Source organism: Pseudophryne corroboree, chromosome 6 (genome assembly GCF_028390025.1).
Source record: "Pseudophryne corroboree isolate aPseCor3 chromosome 6, aPseCor3.hap2, whole genome shotgun sequence".
Lineage (NCBI taxonomy): Eukaryota > Metazoa > Chordata > Amphibia > Anura > Myobatrachidae > Pseudophryne > Pseudophryne corroboree.
In genome coordinates this window covers 109,254,573-109,273,628 of record NC_086449.1, presented here as the reverse complement: position 1 = coordinate 109,273,628, position 19,056 = coordinate 109,254,573, and the positions used below count along the sequence as shown (strand labels likewise).

The window sequence follows — 19,056 nt, the reverse complement described above, 5'->3', positions numbered from 1 at the left end:
CACAGACCTCAACGATAACACTGCAACTAGTCACATTGCTTTGTACACATTAATAAGGCCATGCAGAGATACACGGCTCCAATACATTGTATTCAAGCTCATATTGTTTGTAATATACAGATGTAGCCATGCTCATCTTTGCTGCGATGCGGCATGCTGCAACAATGCTTGCTGCATGGTATGCCAGGTTGCAACTATTCCAGGCTGCAACTGTGCCATTAATTCCTAATGGAATTAATGGAGCTTTCACCGGCTGCGATTAGTTACAGACTGGCCTGCCAATGCTGCATCGAAGCAAGATGAGCATGGCTACATATGTACAAACAAATGAAACATAAGAAAGTATGTGTGTCTTAGGACATGACACAAGTAGAACAAGTTTCAAACCTTGAAAAGCAACACAATAGCAATGTCTGCGTACAAAACATGGAGAATATGACAGGACTTAGCTTACAAAGACAGGTCAGACGTCAAGACACAAAAATGAAATGATGAAACAAGAAAATACAAATCAGCTGCGCCAACACACACACACGAGCCTCAAACCCCACTGTCCAAGCAGCGCTGCACAAGAGATGAACACGTTAGCTGTAATTTTGTACTGTGTGTTGTGCTGTGGAGAAGCCACACAACGATGAACATATTTGCCAGATGCAGCCAAATGCCACAGTCCAAACCGACATAAACAAAAAGACAACAAAACCAGATGGGATACATTTTACCATGTGCCCATAAACCAGCAGGTGTGGCTGCTATGCGTATGCGAGTTCATGATCAGCTACTGACCTAGGTTGCACGACCTAACGTGCAGAATGGACATCTCTGCCCAAGCAGACCACCTACAGTATGTGGCAACAAAATAAGAAACCGCCTGTTCGGAGCTCAGTCTGAGGTTATGCATGGCCAGTTTCAAAAATGGCCAGACAGGCAATCCACCCCTGTTCCCAGAATCAATGCTCCATTTGGCCACATTAAAAAAAAAAAAAAAAAAAAAACTGTACGAATCCTATAAAAGTACCATGTGGCTGGCTGATCATCGCACTGCAGACTGCACTCACCAGAGCCTCTGACCAGATACCGACAGGCAGTGCGGTTTCTTTTTTCTCCAATTTGGTCTACAACCACTAAACCCACATTAGATCTGAAGGGCTTCCAGGCATGTTCTTTAGTTGACATGTACAAATATTCTAATGTCCTTGCCTCTGGTGAATGCACAGCGCTCTGACTAGCTTTGGGGGACGGAGTGATCAAATTAAGCAATCATCTGGTTAAAGTATGAAGGGCAGAGCCGGCCTTAGGTATAGGCAAACTAGGCAAATGCCTAGGGCATTTGGTATGCTTAGGGGCACCAGCAGTTTCTGCTGATTAAAATGATATGCGGCATGCCTATATTCTGTGTGTGACTGCTGATCTATCTGCATGCGAAATGCTACGTTGCAGTGTATTCCTGGAAATCACTATAATGTAACATTTCGTATGCAAATACAGCCGCAGTCGCACACAGAATATAGGCATGCCACATATCATTTTTATCAGCAGAAGCTGCTTGTGCATCCTAGCCACATAGTAATGCAAATAAGATGCATTTTCATAAACAAAAGGCGCCCAACGTTAGCAGAGCTGCCAGCTGACTCACGCCAGGCATCTCCTTCAGAACTAGCGGCGGTGCTAGGGGGCACCAGCCAAAATCTTGCCTAGGGCATCATATTGGTTAGGGCCGGCTCTGATTGAAGGGTACAGTGTTATTACATCTTAATAAGTACATAGACCTATAATTGTTCATAACTTGCAGATAGGCGTAGCTTAGATTTGATATTAAATATAAGTGTAGGTGTGTGAATAATAGATCTTGCCTGACAATAAGCCTGCTTTACGCTGTGGTAAGCAGCGATGGTGCAATATATTAAGCCGGGTACACACCCAGCGACCTCCACTAGTTAGTAATCAGCGCAATATCACTGATTGCTAATTAGGGGGGAATCGCCAAGTGTATACACACACTGAACGATATTGTTCCGTGACGTTCTCCCCTGCACTTTCTGAACATGCAGCTCAACGATATAGTTAAAGATGAGCTGCATGTTCGGCAGATAATGCCTGAACAACCCGCAGGTGCCATGTGCACCCATAATACCTTGTTTTTCTTTGTATAATTTATGACCATTTAGGCTTGGTGTAGCACCACTAGGAATTTACTCCGATATTTCTTTAAATATTATATCTTAACAAATATAAAACAAAGGAGTACTTTGTCTTATGCAACCAATTTTTCCTTTTTCCCCCCAGCTTTTGGGTGGCTTCATTTTACCGCTAATCGGACTATGGGGTCGATTCAATTGAACACAAATTGAATAGTGCCGGGAAGGAGGTCTCGGCGCTATTCAATTCAGCACGCTGCTTTGTCAAAGACTGCCCGTATTGGCACCTTAAAACAGGATGTTTAGGTGTGGGAACGGACATTCTCCCAACATAAGTGCCCCGCTGCGATGCTGTTTGTGCCGGCATTAGGGGGCACAAAACAGCATCGCGCCACTAGTTTTGTTTAATTTCTGCTCGCACCCCCAGGACGAGTGCAAGCAGATATCCACTAATCAGACTAAACAGCCCGTTGAATTGAATAGTGCCAGGACCTCCTTCCCAGCGCTTTTCAATTCGCGTTTAACAGAATGGACCCCAATGAAAGATGTAAAGAAGATTGTTTTTCAGTAGCGTTGGTTCACCTCCAATAAGCCTACTTGAGAAACATTTTATAGTGTAAACATAACTTAGAGCAGTGGTTCCCAAACTGGGTGTCGCAGGTTGGTAGCCCAGGAGCAAATTACATTATTTATGGTCAATGCGATAATCAAAACCAGCACTGGTGGCTGCCAATCGAATATGTGGAAAAACAAGTGCAACGCTGTCCATCACCACATAACTGACCGTAAGGGGGAAAGCTGAGCACAACCTTTAATGTAATCATTTCTTTCCGAATATCTCAATAACAAACTTTTAGCAAAAGGATGCAAAACATATGCCGATACTATAGAGCACTGTGATTCAACATAGTCTGGGAACCACTGGTTTAGAGCATATTAATGAATATTACAATTTACTAAATAAACTTGTTTTAAGCCTAGTTTCAGTCAGAAACAGAAATGTAAAAATGAAAGTGTCTACATGCACATGAGGAAAATAATTTACATCAAAAGTTCTAGCATTCCGACTACAGTGCTGTTACATCCTAAACAGATACTGTACTGATCACATAATGTACATGACTTTTATAAAGTGCATACCCACGCAAAAAGCCCGCACTTTAGGAACCAATACTAATGCCACCACAAACTACAGTATTCAGACAATCAGAAACAAAGCCAGCTCAATTATGTCTAATCCGCAACATGCGATGAGTCTTTGGGGTCGATTCATTTCGGCAACTTATGAATAGCGCCGGGAACCAGCTCCCGACGCTATTCAAAATGCATACAAAGAAAGAAAGGGCACACATTAGCACTGCATTGAAAAAAAAAAATATATATAAATAATAATAATAATAATAATAATAATAATAATAATAATAATAATATATATATATATATATATATATATTAGTGTTCACTCTAGGCTGTTTTAGCAGGGCGCCGCGCCCTGCCCGTTTCTTAGCAGGCAAAACCCGCCCTGCCCCTTTTGCGGCGCCCTGCTAGAACAGCCGCCCGCTTCCTGCCCTCCCGGCGTGTATAGATGCCGTGTGCATGCGCGCGGCATCCATTCACGCATTGTGAGAGGGCTGGGGGAAGCCCAGCAAGCACCGACGGAGGTGCTGGTCACGCCCCCAACAGTGACGTCGCCGGCCACAGACGCTCTCTATAGTAGCGTCTGTGGGCCGCACCGCCCCCTAAAATGACGTAGGCGTGGGCACGCCCCCTAATTTGCGTGGCCGCGCGCACATGTGCCCCCGGAGTCCGGCGCCCTGCCCCTTTTCACTCCTAGAGTGAATATATGAATATATATATATATATATATATATATATATATATATATATATACACATACATACACACATACATAATATATATATATACATACATACACACACACTGGGATTTATGTGCAAACTTTGTCCATGGAACAGTCCTGGGAAAATCATCATTGCAATAGTGGTATTTACCAACTTTGTGGTGAGATGGATGACCTCTTATGGCTCGATTGTGGACCTAGAAATAGTCCTACTGTAAATTCCGGTCTTTGTTCTTGGATATAGATCGCAATAGTAATCCCACTTGTGGACATCTAGGCTTGCCCCCTGGTATAGTCTAATGAATAGCAGTACCCAGCTCCTTCACCAACGCGTTTCGCTGTGAACCACAGCTTTCTCAAGGTCAGATCACAAGATATCATCTAGTGTTCACTCTAGAAATTCTAGAAAGCAAGGCGCTGGACTGCAGGGGCATATATGTGTGCGTTGGCTGAAAATGGGGCGTGGCCATGCAAAATAGGGGCGTGGTCATGTAACGTCACTGAAGTGGGCAGCGCGGCCCACAGATGTTACTACAGGGGCGCGTGGGCGGCCAGCGGCGTCATTGTTGGGGGCTGGGCTTCCCCCTAGCTCTCTCCCATAGCATGAATGGATGCCGTGCGCATGCACACGGCATCTTTACACGCTGGGAGGGCAGGAAGCGGACGGCTGTTTTAGCAGGGCGCAGCAGAAAAGGCAGGGCGGATTTTGCCCTTAAAAAAATTGGGCAGGCGCGGCGCCCTGCTAAAACAGCCTAGCGTGAACACTAGTCATCCATCTCACCACAAAGTTGGTAAATATATATATTTTTTCAATTCAGTGCTAGTGTGTGCCCTCTCTCTTTTTTTATGCATTTTGCTCAATTTTATATTTCATTGCAACGGTAATTTTGTGTATATGAATAAATGTAATATATTTTATCACATCCAGCTTTTTAGCGCTGTTTATATCTTTTCTACAGTATTAAATTGGGACTGAATAGCCCTTTACTCAGCCGCTCACAGTGAAATCAACTCAATTTCAGCGCCAGGCCTATTACTTTGGTAATTTATATTGACAAGGGTATTTTTATTCAATTACAATGCTTTTTGTCTTTTCTTTGGTTGGGTGGGTAAGCAGTGGATAGGGCTATAGTTTAATTGCCCTTTTTTTTCTCTAAGTTCATATAAAAAGGAACAATATGGGGCGAGATTCAATTGCTATAGCGGGTCACCGCACCCATCGCCAGCTATTCAAATTTTGCTGCCAACGGGCACGAGAATTTAATTTCAGCTTGCTGCCCCCGGGGGTGGTTAGCTGAAATGCGCAAAAGGTGACCCAGTGTTTGCAAATACACGCTATAGCGCGTATTTTACCCAGATCTGAGGGCGGGGACTCACTTTTCAAAAAATGTGAGGGTCCCCGGGGAGGCGCTCCGCTGCAGCCAATTCCTGGTTGTAAATTGACAGCGCTTCCTGCCTGTAAAGAGCGGAGGTGGAGCCTTACCACTGCCAGTCCTCTGGCGGTGCCCCCTCCTGATCAGATGCAGTGGCTTCACATAGGGGTCGGGCAGAGAGAGAAGACGGCTGGCTCTGCGGCTGCTGTACGCTGTGCTGCGAGTGAGAGGTGAGCGCTGGTTGTAAGTGCTGTGAGGAAGGGTGAGCAGCCTAGGAGCGGGTGCTTTCCTTGTAGCCCGACCTCAGTGGTTGTTTGTTACAGCCATCCACTACTAGTGGATGTGATCTATAGTAGGAAGTTTGAAGCACCCTAATCCAGCCCATTAGATGTATCTGATGGTACCTGTGAATGCATGCTATACATCCCATGCGATATGTAGGCGCTTGACATATCCTATGTGATGTACAGCATGCTCCAAATAGTCACACTGTACCAAATCGTTTGGAATCGTATGTAAACACTCCCGGGAGAATTCAAGGGAAATCGCCCCGACATCAGCCTCTAGACACATCGTTCTAGTGTATGGGGCCCTTTACTGTAGTCACCGGCATCCCAGTCTCAGCACTGCCGACAAGGGTGCAGAGAGTACCCTAACCTCTTTCCCCTACCCCTAACTCTTCCACTCACAGCCTCCTCCTCCCAGTAGTTCTTAAACCTAACCCTCCCTTACCCACAGCCTAATCCCAACTTACCCCTTTAGTGCCTAACCCTAACCCCCCGCCTGCAGCCTAACCCTAACCTCCCTCACCCCATACCCTAACCCCCTCCCCGAGTGTGCCTAAACCTAACCCCCCCCCCCCCCTCGTGCACGCTAAACCTGTGGTGGCGGTGCATGCTTACCCTTCAGGATCCCAACTGTCGGGATATCGTAGTCGGAATCCCGATCTCCTCGGGATGCCGGCATTGGTAATCTGGTGGCTGTCGGGATTCTGGCGTCGGTATTACGGCTGGCGGGATCCTGAACGCATACTTCCGTTATGGTAACAGCCCAGCAGCACTGTCACCCTCTCGCCCCCCCTCCCCCTCCTCTAGAAATACTTTTGTAGTGTCTAAATCCAGTCTGTGGCTCCTATCATAGCAGCACCATAAACCCATTACATATATAAAATTTATTATTTAATAATGTGTTTACAATAATTTATTGTCCTGCTTTTTAATCATAATTGCCAAGTGCTCTACCTGGTGCAATGTGTATAACGCATGCTCTACCTGGTGTAATGTATATAATCTGCTCTACCTGGTGCAATGTGTATAACAGCGTGCTCTGCCTGGTGCAATGTGTATAACGGCGTGCTCTGCCTGGTGCAATGTGTATAACGGCGTGCTCTACCTGGTGCAATGTGTGTAAGCGGCACTATTGCGTGGTTTAATGTGAATTGGTACTATTATGTGGCCAAGCCCCTAAATTTTTCGTATATGGGAGGGGGGAGGACCTTCACTTTTTGTCAAAGGGCACCAAAATGTCTAGTTACAGCTCTGGTGCAGTGTTCTGATACTACACACCCCTGCAGCATTGTCACCCCATCCTCCCCCTTGCAACACTTTTGTAGCGTCCAAATCAAGTCTATGTTTCTATATTTAATAAGAACCTTCATTCCAATGGAACCCAGAAAAGGACATGTAGGACCACAATTTTTAAAAGTGAGGGGTCCCTGGGACCCACTTTTTTTGGGGCTCAGCGCAATCACTGTGACCCATTAATTTAGTAAGGTTTTGCCGCTTTACGTGGCTAAACCAGACTGATATATACGCAATTAGCACAATAACGGGGGACGATTGAATATCGCCACACGATCTCTCCCTTGGTAGTCTACCAATGTTAATTAGTGTACGAGACTGCAACTTAACATAGGGTTGTTAAAGGAGTTACGTACACCATCAGGGAAATACTTAACACTGACCGCCATTTAAATGATCAGACTGTCAAAATAGACTAACCATTAATAATTTAAGTTACTTGTTTATTAGGCTTCTTTATGGGAATAAGACATGTAAATAGAATCTTTTTAGGAGCATGTAAAGTTTGTGACTGTTTTACAGTATAGTAGACCGTAAGCTAGCAGGACTTTCACTTGTTGGCCTACGATACAGTCACACACACAAGCTGACCCAGATGTTCAACCCCAGGCATAGGATCTCTGCCCAGCGTGAGTGGCATCCTATTGTTCAGACATCATGGTTGTTTTGGGGGCCACCTGCTCAGTATCACAGCTAGTGGCTACAGTGAACCAGAAGGCCCATCAATACAACAGAAAATGTCTAGAGAAAAGTTCATATGTCACGAGGATGGAGGTATGCAAAACGTTCTTCTGTATGTCCCCTTCTAACTATAGCCATGCTATTTAAAGAGGCATGCGAGTACTTCCGTATCTAAGGGGCCTTTAAATGTGTTCGTTTACATGTTCACTTATATATGTAGCAAGGACAACCAACATGTCACCACCTTAAGCAGCTAGAGACTCTCGTACACTAATCCTTTGGTCAGTGGCTGCTGCTTGTGGTTATCCTCCTAACACACAACCGTGTGCTCTCTGATCTGAAATCATCAGGAGCGAGGAGGAAGAGCATGGTGACAACCGACATTTAGAAAAATAATATGGGCTAGTTCTGAATAAATATAAAAAAACGTTGCGAATTTTGCGAGACTTTATAGGTGAGAAAATCCTCCAGGTTGATTGAAAACAAATAAAGCCCAGTCAGACACATTAACGTAAAGTCCCCTCATATGTGACTAGCAAACAATTTAGGGAGCGTCTCTGGGCAATCTGCTGGTTGTTGTGGTGGGTTGGGTACGGAATCCTGATCAACAGAATACAGACAGCGGGATCCTGACTGTGAAAATCTCTGCAATTGTCAGTAAGTATATTACAGCTAGCCCTAACCCCAATCGCAACCATCCCTTTACCACCCACAGCCTAACCCTAACCTGACTCTGACCTCTCCTGTTATGGGGAGCAGGACAGGTGATTGGCAGAGGGATCTGGCCATACAGTATGTAATTTGCCGGTACCCTGCAAAAGTAAAAATGGAGGGACCTCCACCAAATGGAAAGGAATATGAAAATTCCTTTTACGCAAGAAGTGTATATTAATACAGAAAGGGGGAAAATGGGTCTAGTACAGTGACTTACATCCATTTTACGGTGCCAGCTTCTGCTGAATGGAAGCAGTGCTGTACCACAAGTGGTGGGCTAATTATGGGGTTAGCAGCCTTTAACACATTAGAAAGTAGAAAACGAGTTTTATGGTAAGAACTTACCCGTGTTAAAACTCATTCTGTGAGGTACACTGGGCTCCACAAGCAATGGACAATGGGGTGTAGAGTAGGATCTTCATCCGAGGCACCAACAGGCTCAAAGCTTTGACTGTTCCCAGAATGCATAGCGCCACCTCCTATATCATCCCGCCTCCCTGCACAGGATCTCAGTTTTTAGTTAACCAGTCCAATGCAGTAGCAGGAAGAGGGACAACGGTTAGTAGCCACAACACCGCATTCTCACGACAGAAGTGTCATCGGCTAATGCCATACCAACCCAAAGAAGCTAAGTGCGTCAGGGTGGGCGCCTTGTGGAGCCCAGTGTACCTCGCAGAAAGAGATTTAACAAAGGTAAGTTCTTACCATAAAACTCGTTTTCTGCAGCGGGGTACACTGGGTTCCACAAGGAATGGACAATGGGGATGTCCTAAAGCAGTTCCTTATGGGAGGGGACGCACTGTAGCGGGCACAAGAACCCGGCATCCAAAGGAAGCATCCTGGGAAGCGGCAGTATCGAAGGCATAGAACCTTATGAACGTGTTCACAGAGGACCAAGTAGCCGCCTTGCACAATTGTTCAAGGGTTGCACCACGTTGGGCCGCCCAAGAAGGTCCAACAGACCGAGTAGAATGGGCCTTAATGTGATCAGGAGCAGAGAGACCAGCCTTCACATAAGCATGTGCAATAACCATTCTAATCCATCTGGCCAGAGTTTTCTTGTGAGCAGGCCAGCCCCGTTTGTGAAACCCAAACGCAACAAAAAGAGAATCAGATTTCCTAATAGGAGCATTTCTCTTCACATAGATACGGAGAGCCCGTACCACATCCAAAGACCGCTCTTTGGGAGACAGATCAGGATAAACAAGTGCCGAAACTACAATCTCCTGATTAAGGTGGAACGAAGAAACCACCTTAGGTAGATAGCCGTGACGAGTCCTAAGAACCGCCCGGTCACGGTGAAATATCAGATATGGGGAACTACAGGACAAGGCACCCAAATCCGACACTCTTCTAGCTGAACTAATAGCCAGCAGAAACACCACCTTAAGGGAAAGCCACTTAAGGTCAGCTGAACCAAGAGGTTGAAACAGAGACTCTTGTAACGCCTCCAAAACCACCGACAAGTCCCAAGAAGCCACAGGCGGGACATAGGGAGGTTGGATACGCAACACGCCCTGAGTAAACGTATGCACATCGGGTAAGGTCGCAATTTTTCTCTAAAACCACACCGACAAGGCAGATATTTGACCCTGCGTCTGCCCTCCCTCAAGGTTCAAATATTTGCCTTGTCCAGGCCCTGCTGAAGAAAAGCCAACAACTTAGCTATACTAAACTTGTAAGTGTCAATCGTGAGATGCGCACCAAACAAAAAGAATGCCAGACCCTATAGTAAATCCGAGCAGAAGCCGGTTTCCGGGCCCGCAACATAGTTTAAATGATTGCCTCAGAAAACCCTTTAGCCCTTAAGACAGAAGCTTCAAGAACCACGCCGTCAAAGACAGCTGGGCTAGGTCCTGGTAGACACAGGGGCCCTGAACGAGGAGGTCTGGGCGTTGTGGAAGTAGAATTGGACGCTCTGACGATAGGCCTTGCAGGTCTGAGAACCAGTGCCGTCTGGGCCATGCTGCAGCTATGAGAAGCAGAATTCCTTTTTCTTGCTTGAACTTCCTAATTACCCTGGGCAGGAGTGACACCGGAGGGAACACGTACGGCAGCCGAAACCTCCACGGTACCGCCAGCGCATCCACGAATGCTGCTTGAGGATCCCTTGTCCTTGCTCCGAAGACCGGAACCTTGTGATTGTGTCGAGACGCCATCAGATCTACGTCTGGAAGGCCCCACCTTTCCACGAGGAGTTGATACACTTCTGGATGGAGGCCCCACTCGCCGGCATGCACGTCCTGACAACTGAGAAAGTCCGCTTCCCAATTCAGGACTCCCGGAATGAATATTGCCGATATGGGCGGTAGATGGCGTTCTGCCCACTGTAGAATCCGTGAGACTTCCTTCATTACTAGGCGGCTTCGAGAGCCGCCTTGATTATTTATGTAAGCCACTGTGGTGGCGTTGTCCGACTGTACTTGAACAGGACCGTTGTGAATTAAATGCTGGGCTAGGTTCAAGGCATTGAAGACCGCCCGCAACTCCAGAATATTGATCGAGAGGAGGGACTCCTCCTTGGTCCACCGCCCCTGTAGGGAGTGTTGCTCCAGCACCGTGCCCCAACCTCTTAGACTGGCATCCATCGTCAACAGGACCCAGTCGGATATCCAGAACGGACCGCTCCTGCACAGTTGTTGGTCCCGGAGCCACCAGAGCAGCGACAGACGGACCTCCGGAGTCAATGAGATCATTTGAGCCCTGATCCGGTGAGGCAGGCCGTCCCATTTGGCCAGAATCAGCCTCTGCAGAGGGCAAGAGTGAAATTGAGCGTACTCCACCATGTCGAATGCGGACACCATGAGGCCCAGCACCTGCATCGCCGAATGTATCGACACTTGCGGACGAGATAGGAAGCAACGAATCCTGTCCTGAAGTTTCAGGACTTTCTCCAGAGACAGAAACAACCGCTGGTTGTGAGTGTCCAATAGTGCTCCCAGATGCACCATGCTCTGAGCAGGGATCAGCGATGACTTCTTCCAATTGATGAGCCACCCGTGGGCTTGCAGAAACCGGACCGTCACATCTAGATGACGCAGGAGAAGTTCTGGGGAATTTGCCAGGATTAACAAGTCGTCCAAATACGGCAGTATCCTGACCCCTTGACGGCGGAGTACCACCGTCATCACCGCCATGACTTTTGTAAAGACTTGCGGAGCCGTTGTTAAACCAAAAGGTAACGCCCGAAACTGGTAATGGCAGTTGCCAATCGCAAATCTCAGGTATTGCTGATGAGACACTGCTATAGGAATATGCAGGTATGCATCCTGTATATCCAGGGAGACCATGAAGTCCCCAGGTTCCAAGGCCAGAACTATAGAGCGAAGGGTTTCCATCCGGAACTTGGAAACCTTCACAAACCTGTTCAATGCCTTGAGGTTGAGAATGGGCCGGGAGGACCCATTCGGTTTCGGGACTAGAAACAGCGGAGAATAGTACCCCCGGCCCCTCTGCGCAAGAGGCACCTGTACTACAACTCCTGTATCCAGGAGGGTCTGTACCACCGAATGTAGAGTGTTTGCCTTTGTCTTGTCCAACGGGACATCTGTCTGGCAAAATCGATGAGGAGGTCGGTTTTTGAAGGCTATGGCGTAACCTCGAGTGACGACTTCTCGTACCCAGGCATCTGAAGTGGTCTTCAACCATTCCTGGGTATACCCTAGAAGCCGGCCCCCCACCTTGGGATCCCCCAAAGGGAGGCCCACCCCATCATACGGCAGGCTTATCTGTCTTGGAAGCTGGCTGACGGGCCGCTCAGGCTCTTTTGGGTTTAGGCTTACCAGGTTTGGAAGTGCGGGCCTGCTTGTTGTACGCCTGACCTTTTGCTTTACCTGAAGGACGAAAGGGGCGAAAGGAAGTACCTTTAGCCTTCGACACAGAAGGAGCAGTACTTGGCAGACAGGCAGTTTTGGCAGTAGCCAAGTCAGCCACAATCTTATTTAAATCCTCCCTAAACAGAATCTCTCTCTTAAAAGGGAGTACCTCCAGGGTTTTTCTAGAGTCCAGATCCACAGACCAGGATCTCAGCCACAATATCCGGCGAGCCAGGACGGACGTAGTAGAGGCCTTGGCTGCCAGGATATCGGCATCAGAAGCCGCCTCTTTAATATAACGAGAAGCTGTGACAATATAAGACAAGCATTGTTTAGCATGGTCAGAGGAGATTTCAGCGTCTAACTCCAAAGCCCATGCTTCAATGGCCTCTGCAGCCCAAGTAGCTGCAATAGCGGGCCTTTGTGCAGCACCCGTGAGGGTGTAAATCGCTTTCAGACAACCCTCCACACGTTTATCCGTAGGCTCTTTTAGAGACGTGACGGTGGTGACCGGTAGAGCCGAGGAAACCACCATCCTAGCCACATGCGAGTCCACTGGAGGAGGCGTTTCCCAATTCTTAGACAGCTCCGGCGCGAGGGGTTAGCGAGCCAGCATTTTCTTTTGAAGCACAAACTTCGTACCCGGGTTTTCCCAGGGTTCCTGACGTATATCAATGAGGTGGTCAGAGTGAGGTAAAACTTGTTAAATTACCTTCTGACGCTTGAACCTAGCTGGTTTCTTAGGAGGAACGGATGGCTCGGGATCATCCGCAATCTGTAAAATTAACTTAATAGCCTCCAAAAGATCAGGAACATCCACACGTGAACCACCCTCGCCAACAGCCGTATCCGAGTCAGAACCTGTGGGGTCAGTGTAAGTGCCGTCTTCATCCGACGAGGTGTCAGTGACCGCAGTGGATTGAGGAGACAAGCGCTTGCTTAGAGGACCCCTTGGACGTAGGCGAGCGACGGTCAGACTTTTTAGTAGTCAGGGACTGGTTCAACTTATTTATTTGAGGAGATAAATCGTCAGCCCACGGCGGGTTAGCTGCAGGGACCACAAACGGTTGCACCGGCATTGGGGGTCCCATAGGGGGTGTTCGTTTATGAACTAGCGTATGCAGAAGCGTGGAAAAAGCGGCCCACGGCGGGTCATTATTTGCCCCCGTTGCCACCGTCCCACTGGGGGGCAAGGAGCCCCCAGAACCAGAGCCCAAAGCAGCTATATTCTCCTCATAGGTATCTGCGGCTTCAGCAACACCGGCAGTGTGTTCAGCCCCAGAACCGTTACCCTCAGAAGCAGACATGATATAACTTGCAGTATGAGGTAACAGTACAATTTGTCAGCAGCACAATACCTCTAGCCCAAACCCCTGCGCAGTGTAGTCAGCACTAGCAGAGATAAAGGAGAGATATGGTGACTAAATCACAGAGAAAAATACGTAATACAGTATATCTTTGTGAAAATCCTATATTAGATAAAACCTGACGCACCAAGCCCCCTCAGGTTATAGAATATAGGGATAGCAGGTTGAGTGAAGGACACGAAATGGACACCAGTCAGCTATCAAATGCACACACAAATAGTAATAACCTCTGTATTGTACAGACTGTGACTAACAATAATACTGCACTGGACTAGCTTACACAGCTATATAACAATAGATATAACAGTACACAGTAAGAACTGGATGTATATCACAGGGTAATTGTACTAGGAAACCCTGACTAAGTGCACTCTTTCTTAACTAAAAAAGGCAGGTAGAATACTTTAGTGTTTTGTAAAGTCACAGCACTGACAACCAAGAGGCTTTACATAGGAGGATTTGCCCAAGCATGCCCAGGAACCGTGAGCTGAGGGATAATGGCGCCGCAGACACTGCCAGGGAGTGAGGGAGAGACAGATATGCAGCTCCAGGGCGGGAACATTTGCAGAAAATGGCGCCCTGGGACTGGGGGGAGGGGCTTCAGGTCCAAGCTCTATCCCCCTGCTGGCAAAACCACTGGGTACTGCGGGCTCTAATAAAACGGTTTATAGAGAAAACCAGACCTGTCCCATGCCCTGGTGATCTAGTGGGATCGCCTGTACTGCCAGTGTCCACCGCCAGCAGCCCGCCTCCCACTGACCGCGGCGGTTCACGATAAAGACCGGGTCCCGCAAGCAAGACCCACTTACCACCTCCCGAAGCGCGGCCACGTGATCCCGGAGCCCCCGTCATGTGTGCCTGACAAGAAGAAAACCGGAGCCTCCTGCTGTAGTTACTCGGCAACCAGGGCTCGGGAGTGTACAGCGCCGCTGGGGAGAGCTGGAGCTGCAGCCGTGAATGTCCACTGACATGTAACACTGCTGCTGCCCTTGAAGTCTTCACTTTTTTTCCTCAGAAAAAAAAGCTCTTCTTAGGGCTGCCTGGAGCAGCCCCTCTGTTAAGTGCCTGCTACTGCAGCACCAACTACAAAACTGAGATCCTGTGCAGGGAGGCTGGGTGATATAGGAGGCAGCGCTATGCATTCTGGGAACAGTCAAAGCTTTGAGCCTGTTGGTGCCTCGGATCAAGATCCTACTCTACACATCATTGTCCATTCCTTGTGGAGCCCAGTGTACCCCGCAGCAGAAATATTATATACATAAACAGACACACATACATATAGATGTGTCCTCATACATTCAGCCTTAATATGCCATGCTGCGCAAGTGCAACTCTGCTGACATCAGACGTCTTTTTGACAAAAACGCACCTTAAAAGGTGGGTATACACTAGGCCAGTGGTTCTCAAACTTTGTCCTCAGGACCCCACACAGTTCACATTTTGCAGGTTACCCAGCAGGAACACAGGTGTAGTCATTACTCACTGACATTTTAAAACATCCACAGGTGGAGCTGATTATTTCACTTGCGATTCTGTGAGGAGACCTGGAAAACATGAACTGTTTGGGGTCCTGAGGAACGAGGTTTGAGAACCTGTGCACTAGGCAATGTGCTCTGCGAGCTACATTGCCTATTTTGACCCCTCTCAGCCCGCCCGATGGCGGACATACACACTGTGCGATATCATGCCACGGCCAAGCTGTACATGCAGCTTTGGATGAGGAGTCCAAATGGAGGTGCATAAACGCATACCTCCCAACATGACCCTCTCCAGGAGGGACACAATGCTCTACTCCTGGACTTCTCTTAATTTATTATTTCCGGTACCTGTGTTGAACAGGTAATGGATAAGAAAGGTGTTTCAGCACAGGTGATGGCGACCAGAAATTAAGAGGGAAGTCCAGAAGCAGAGTATGCTGCCTCTCCTGGAGAGGGTCATGTTGGGAGTTATGTATACGGCCAACACCACGGGTCGTTAATGACTCGCGGGGGCCACACATCAGCCGTCGTCAGCTGCATACACACTGGGCGATATAATAAACGATATCGTTCAGGAGGGGGAAAATGAGTGATAATAAGAATTTACTTACCGATAATTCTATTTCTCGGAGTCCGTAGTGGATGCTGGGGTTCCTGAAAGGACCATGGGGAATAGCGGCTCCGCAGGAGACAGGGCACAAAAAGTAAAGCTTTAGGATCAGGTGGTGTGCACTGGCTCCTCCCCCTATGACCCTCCTCCAAGCCTCAGTTAGGTACTGTGCCCGGACGAGCGTACACAATAAGGAAGGATTTATGAATCCCGGGTAAGACTCATACCAGCCACACCAATCACACTGTACAACCTGTGATCTGAACCCAGTTAACAGTATGATAACAGCGGAGCCTCTGAAAAGATGGCTCACAACAATAATAACCAGATTTTTGTAACTATGTACAAGTAATGCAGATAATCCGCACTTGGGATGGGCGCCCAGCATCCACTACGGACTCCGAGAAATAGAATTATCGGTAAGTAAATTCTTATTTTCTCTATCGTCCTAGTGGATGCTGGGGTTCCTGAAAGGACCATGGGGATTATACCAAAGCTCCCAAACGGGCGGGAGAGTGCGGATGACTCTGCAGCACCGAATGAGAGAACTCCAGGTCCTCCTTAGCCAGGGTATCAAATTTGTAGGATTTTACAAACGTGTTTGCCCCTGACTAAATAGCCGCTCGGCAAAGTTGTAAAGCCGAGACCCCTCGGGCAGCCGCCCAAGATGAGCCCACCTTCCTTGTGGAATGGGCATTTACATATTTTGGCTGTGGCAGGCCTGCCACAGAATGTGCAAGCTGAATTGTATTACACATCCAACTAGCAAAAGTCTGCTTAAAAGCAAGAGCACCCAGTTTGTTGGGTGCATACAGGATAACAGCAAGTCAGTTTTCCTGACTCCAGCCGTCCTGGAACCTATATTTTCAGGGCCCTGACCTCATCTAGCAACTTGGAGTCCTCCAAGTCCCTAGTAGGCGCAAGACACCACAATAAGCTGGTTCAGGTGAAACACTGACACCACCTTAGGGAGAGAACTGGGGACGAGTCCGCAGCTCTGCCCTGTCCGAATGGACAAACAGATATGGGCTTTTTTGAGAAAAAAACCACCAATTTGACACTCGCCTGGTCCAGGCCAGGTCCAAGAGCATGTTCACTTTTCATGTGAGATGCTTCAAATCCACAGATTTGACTGGTTTTAAACCAATGTGTTTTGAGGAATCCCAGAACTACGTTGAGATCCCACAGTGCCACTGGAGGCACAAAAGGGGGTTGTATATGCAATACTCCCTTGACAAACTTCTGGACTTCAGGAACTGAAGCCAATTCTTTCTGGAAGAAAAATCGACAGGGCCGAAATTTGAACCTTAATGGACCCCAATTTGAGGCCCATAGACACTCCTGTTTGCAAGAAATGCAGGAATCGACCGAGTTGAAATTTCTTCGTGGGGCCTTCCTGGCCTCACACCATGCAACATATTTTCGCCACATGTGGTGATAATGTTGTGCGGTCACCTCCTTTCTGGCTTTGACCAGGGTAGGAATGACCTCTTCCTGAATGCCTTTTCCCTTAGGATCCGGCGTTCCACCGCCATGCCGTCAAACGCAGCTGCGGTAAGTCTTGGAACAGACATGGTACTTGCTGAAACAAGTCCCTTCTTAGCGGCAGAGGCCATAAGTCCTCTGTGAGCATCTCTTGAAGTTCCGGGTACCAAGTCCTTCTTGGCCAATCCGGAGCCATGAGTATAGTTCTTACTCCTCTACGTCTTATAATTCTCAGTACCGTAGGTATGAAAAGCAGAGGATGGAACACATACACCGACTGGTACACCCACTGTGTTACCAGAACGTCCACAGCTATTGCCTGAGGGTCTCTTAACCTGGCGCAATACCTGTCCCGTTTTTTGTTCAGACGGGACGCCATCATGTCCACCTTTGGTAATTCCCAACGGTTTACAATTATGTGGAAAACTTCCCCATGAAGTTCCCACTCTGCCGGGTGGAGGTCGTGCCTACTGAGGAAGTCTGCTTCCCAGTTTCCATTCCCGGAATGAAACACTGCTGACAGTGTTATCACATGATTTTCCGCCCAGCGAAAAGTCCTTGCAGTTTTTGCCACTGCCCTCCTGCTTCTTGTGCCGCCCTGTCTATTTACGTGGGCGACTGCCATGATGTTTTATCCCACTGGATCAATACCGGCTGACCTTGAAGCAGAGGTCTTGCTAAGCTTAGAGCATTATAAATTTACCTTAGCTATATTTATGTGGAGAAAAATCTCCAGACTTGATCACACTCCCTGGAAATTTTTTCCTTGTGTGACTGCTCCCCAGCCTCTCGGGCTGGCCTCCGTGGTCACCAACATCCAAAACTGAATGCCGAATCTGCGGCCCTCTAGAAGATGAGCACTCTGTAACCACCACAGGAGAGACACCCTTGTCCTTGGATATAGGGTTATCCGCTGATGCATCTGAAGATGCGATCCGGACCATTTGTCCAGCAGATCCCACTGAAAAGTTCTTGCATGAAATCTGCCGACTGGAATTGCTTCGAAGGAAGTCACCATTTTTTTACCATGGCCCTTGTGCAATGATGCACTGATTTTAGGAGGTTCCTGACTAGCTCGGATAACTCCCTGGCTTTCTCTTCCGGGAGAAACACCTTTTTCTGGACTGTGTCCAGAATCATCCCTAAGCACAGGAGACTTGTTGTCGGGATCAGCTGCGATTTTGGAATATTTAGAATCCACTCCTGCTGTTGTAACAGTATCCGAGATAGTGCTACTCCGACCTCCAACTGTTCCCTGGACTTTGCCCTTATCAGGAGATCGTCCAAGTAAGGGATAATTAAGACGCCTTTTCTTCGAAGAAGAACCATCATTTCGGCCATTACCTTGGTAAAGACCCGGGGTGCCGTAGACAATCCAAACGGCAGCGTCTGAAACTGATAGTGACAGTTCTGTACCACGAACCTGAGGTACCCTTAGTGATAAGGGCAAATTTGGGACATGGAGGTAAGCATCCCTGATGTCTCGGGACACCAGATAGTCCCCTTCTTCCCGGTTCGTTATCACTGCTCTGAGTGACTCCATCTTGATTTGAACCTTTGTAAGTGTTCAAATTTTTTTAGATTTAGAATAGGTCTCACCTAGCCTTCTGGCTTCAGTACCACAATATAGTGTGGAATAATACCCCCTTTTCTTGTTGTAGGAGGGGTAATTTAATTATCACCTGCTGGGAATACAGCTCGTGAATTTTTTCCCATACTGCCTCCTTGTCGGAGGGAGACCTTGGTAAAGCAGACTTCAGGAGCCTGCGCAGGGGAACCGTCTCGACATTCCAAACTGTACCCCTGGGATACTACTTGTAGGATCCAGGGGTCCTGTACGGTCTCAGCGTCATGCTGAGAGCTTGTCAGAAGCGGTGGAACGCTTCTGTTCCTGGGAATGGGCTGCCTGCTGCAGTCTTCTTCCCTTTCCTCTATCCCTGGGCAGATATGACTC

The 19,056-nt window shown here is 47.8% G+C and overlaps 1 protein-coding gene across 8 annotated transcripts in view; it reads right to left on the bottom strand.

The window, feature by feature from the left end:
* Window positions 1-19,056, bottom strand: part of BRD4 (bromodomain containing 4) — a 200,702-nt gene that overhangs the window by 165,156 nt on the left and 16,490 nt on the right. The window lies entirely within an intron of this gene.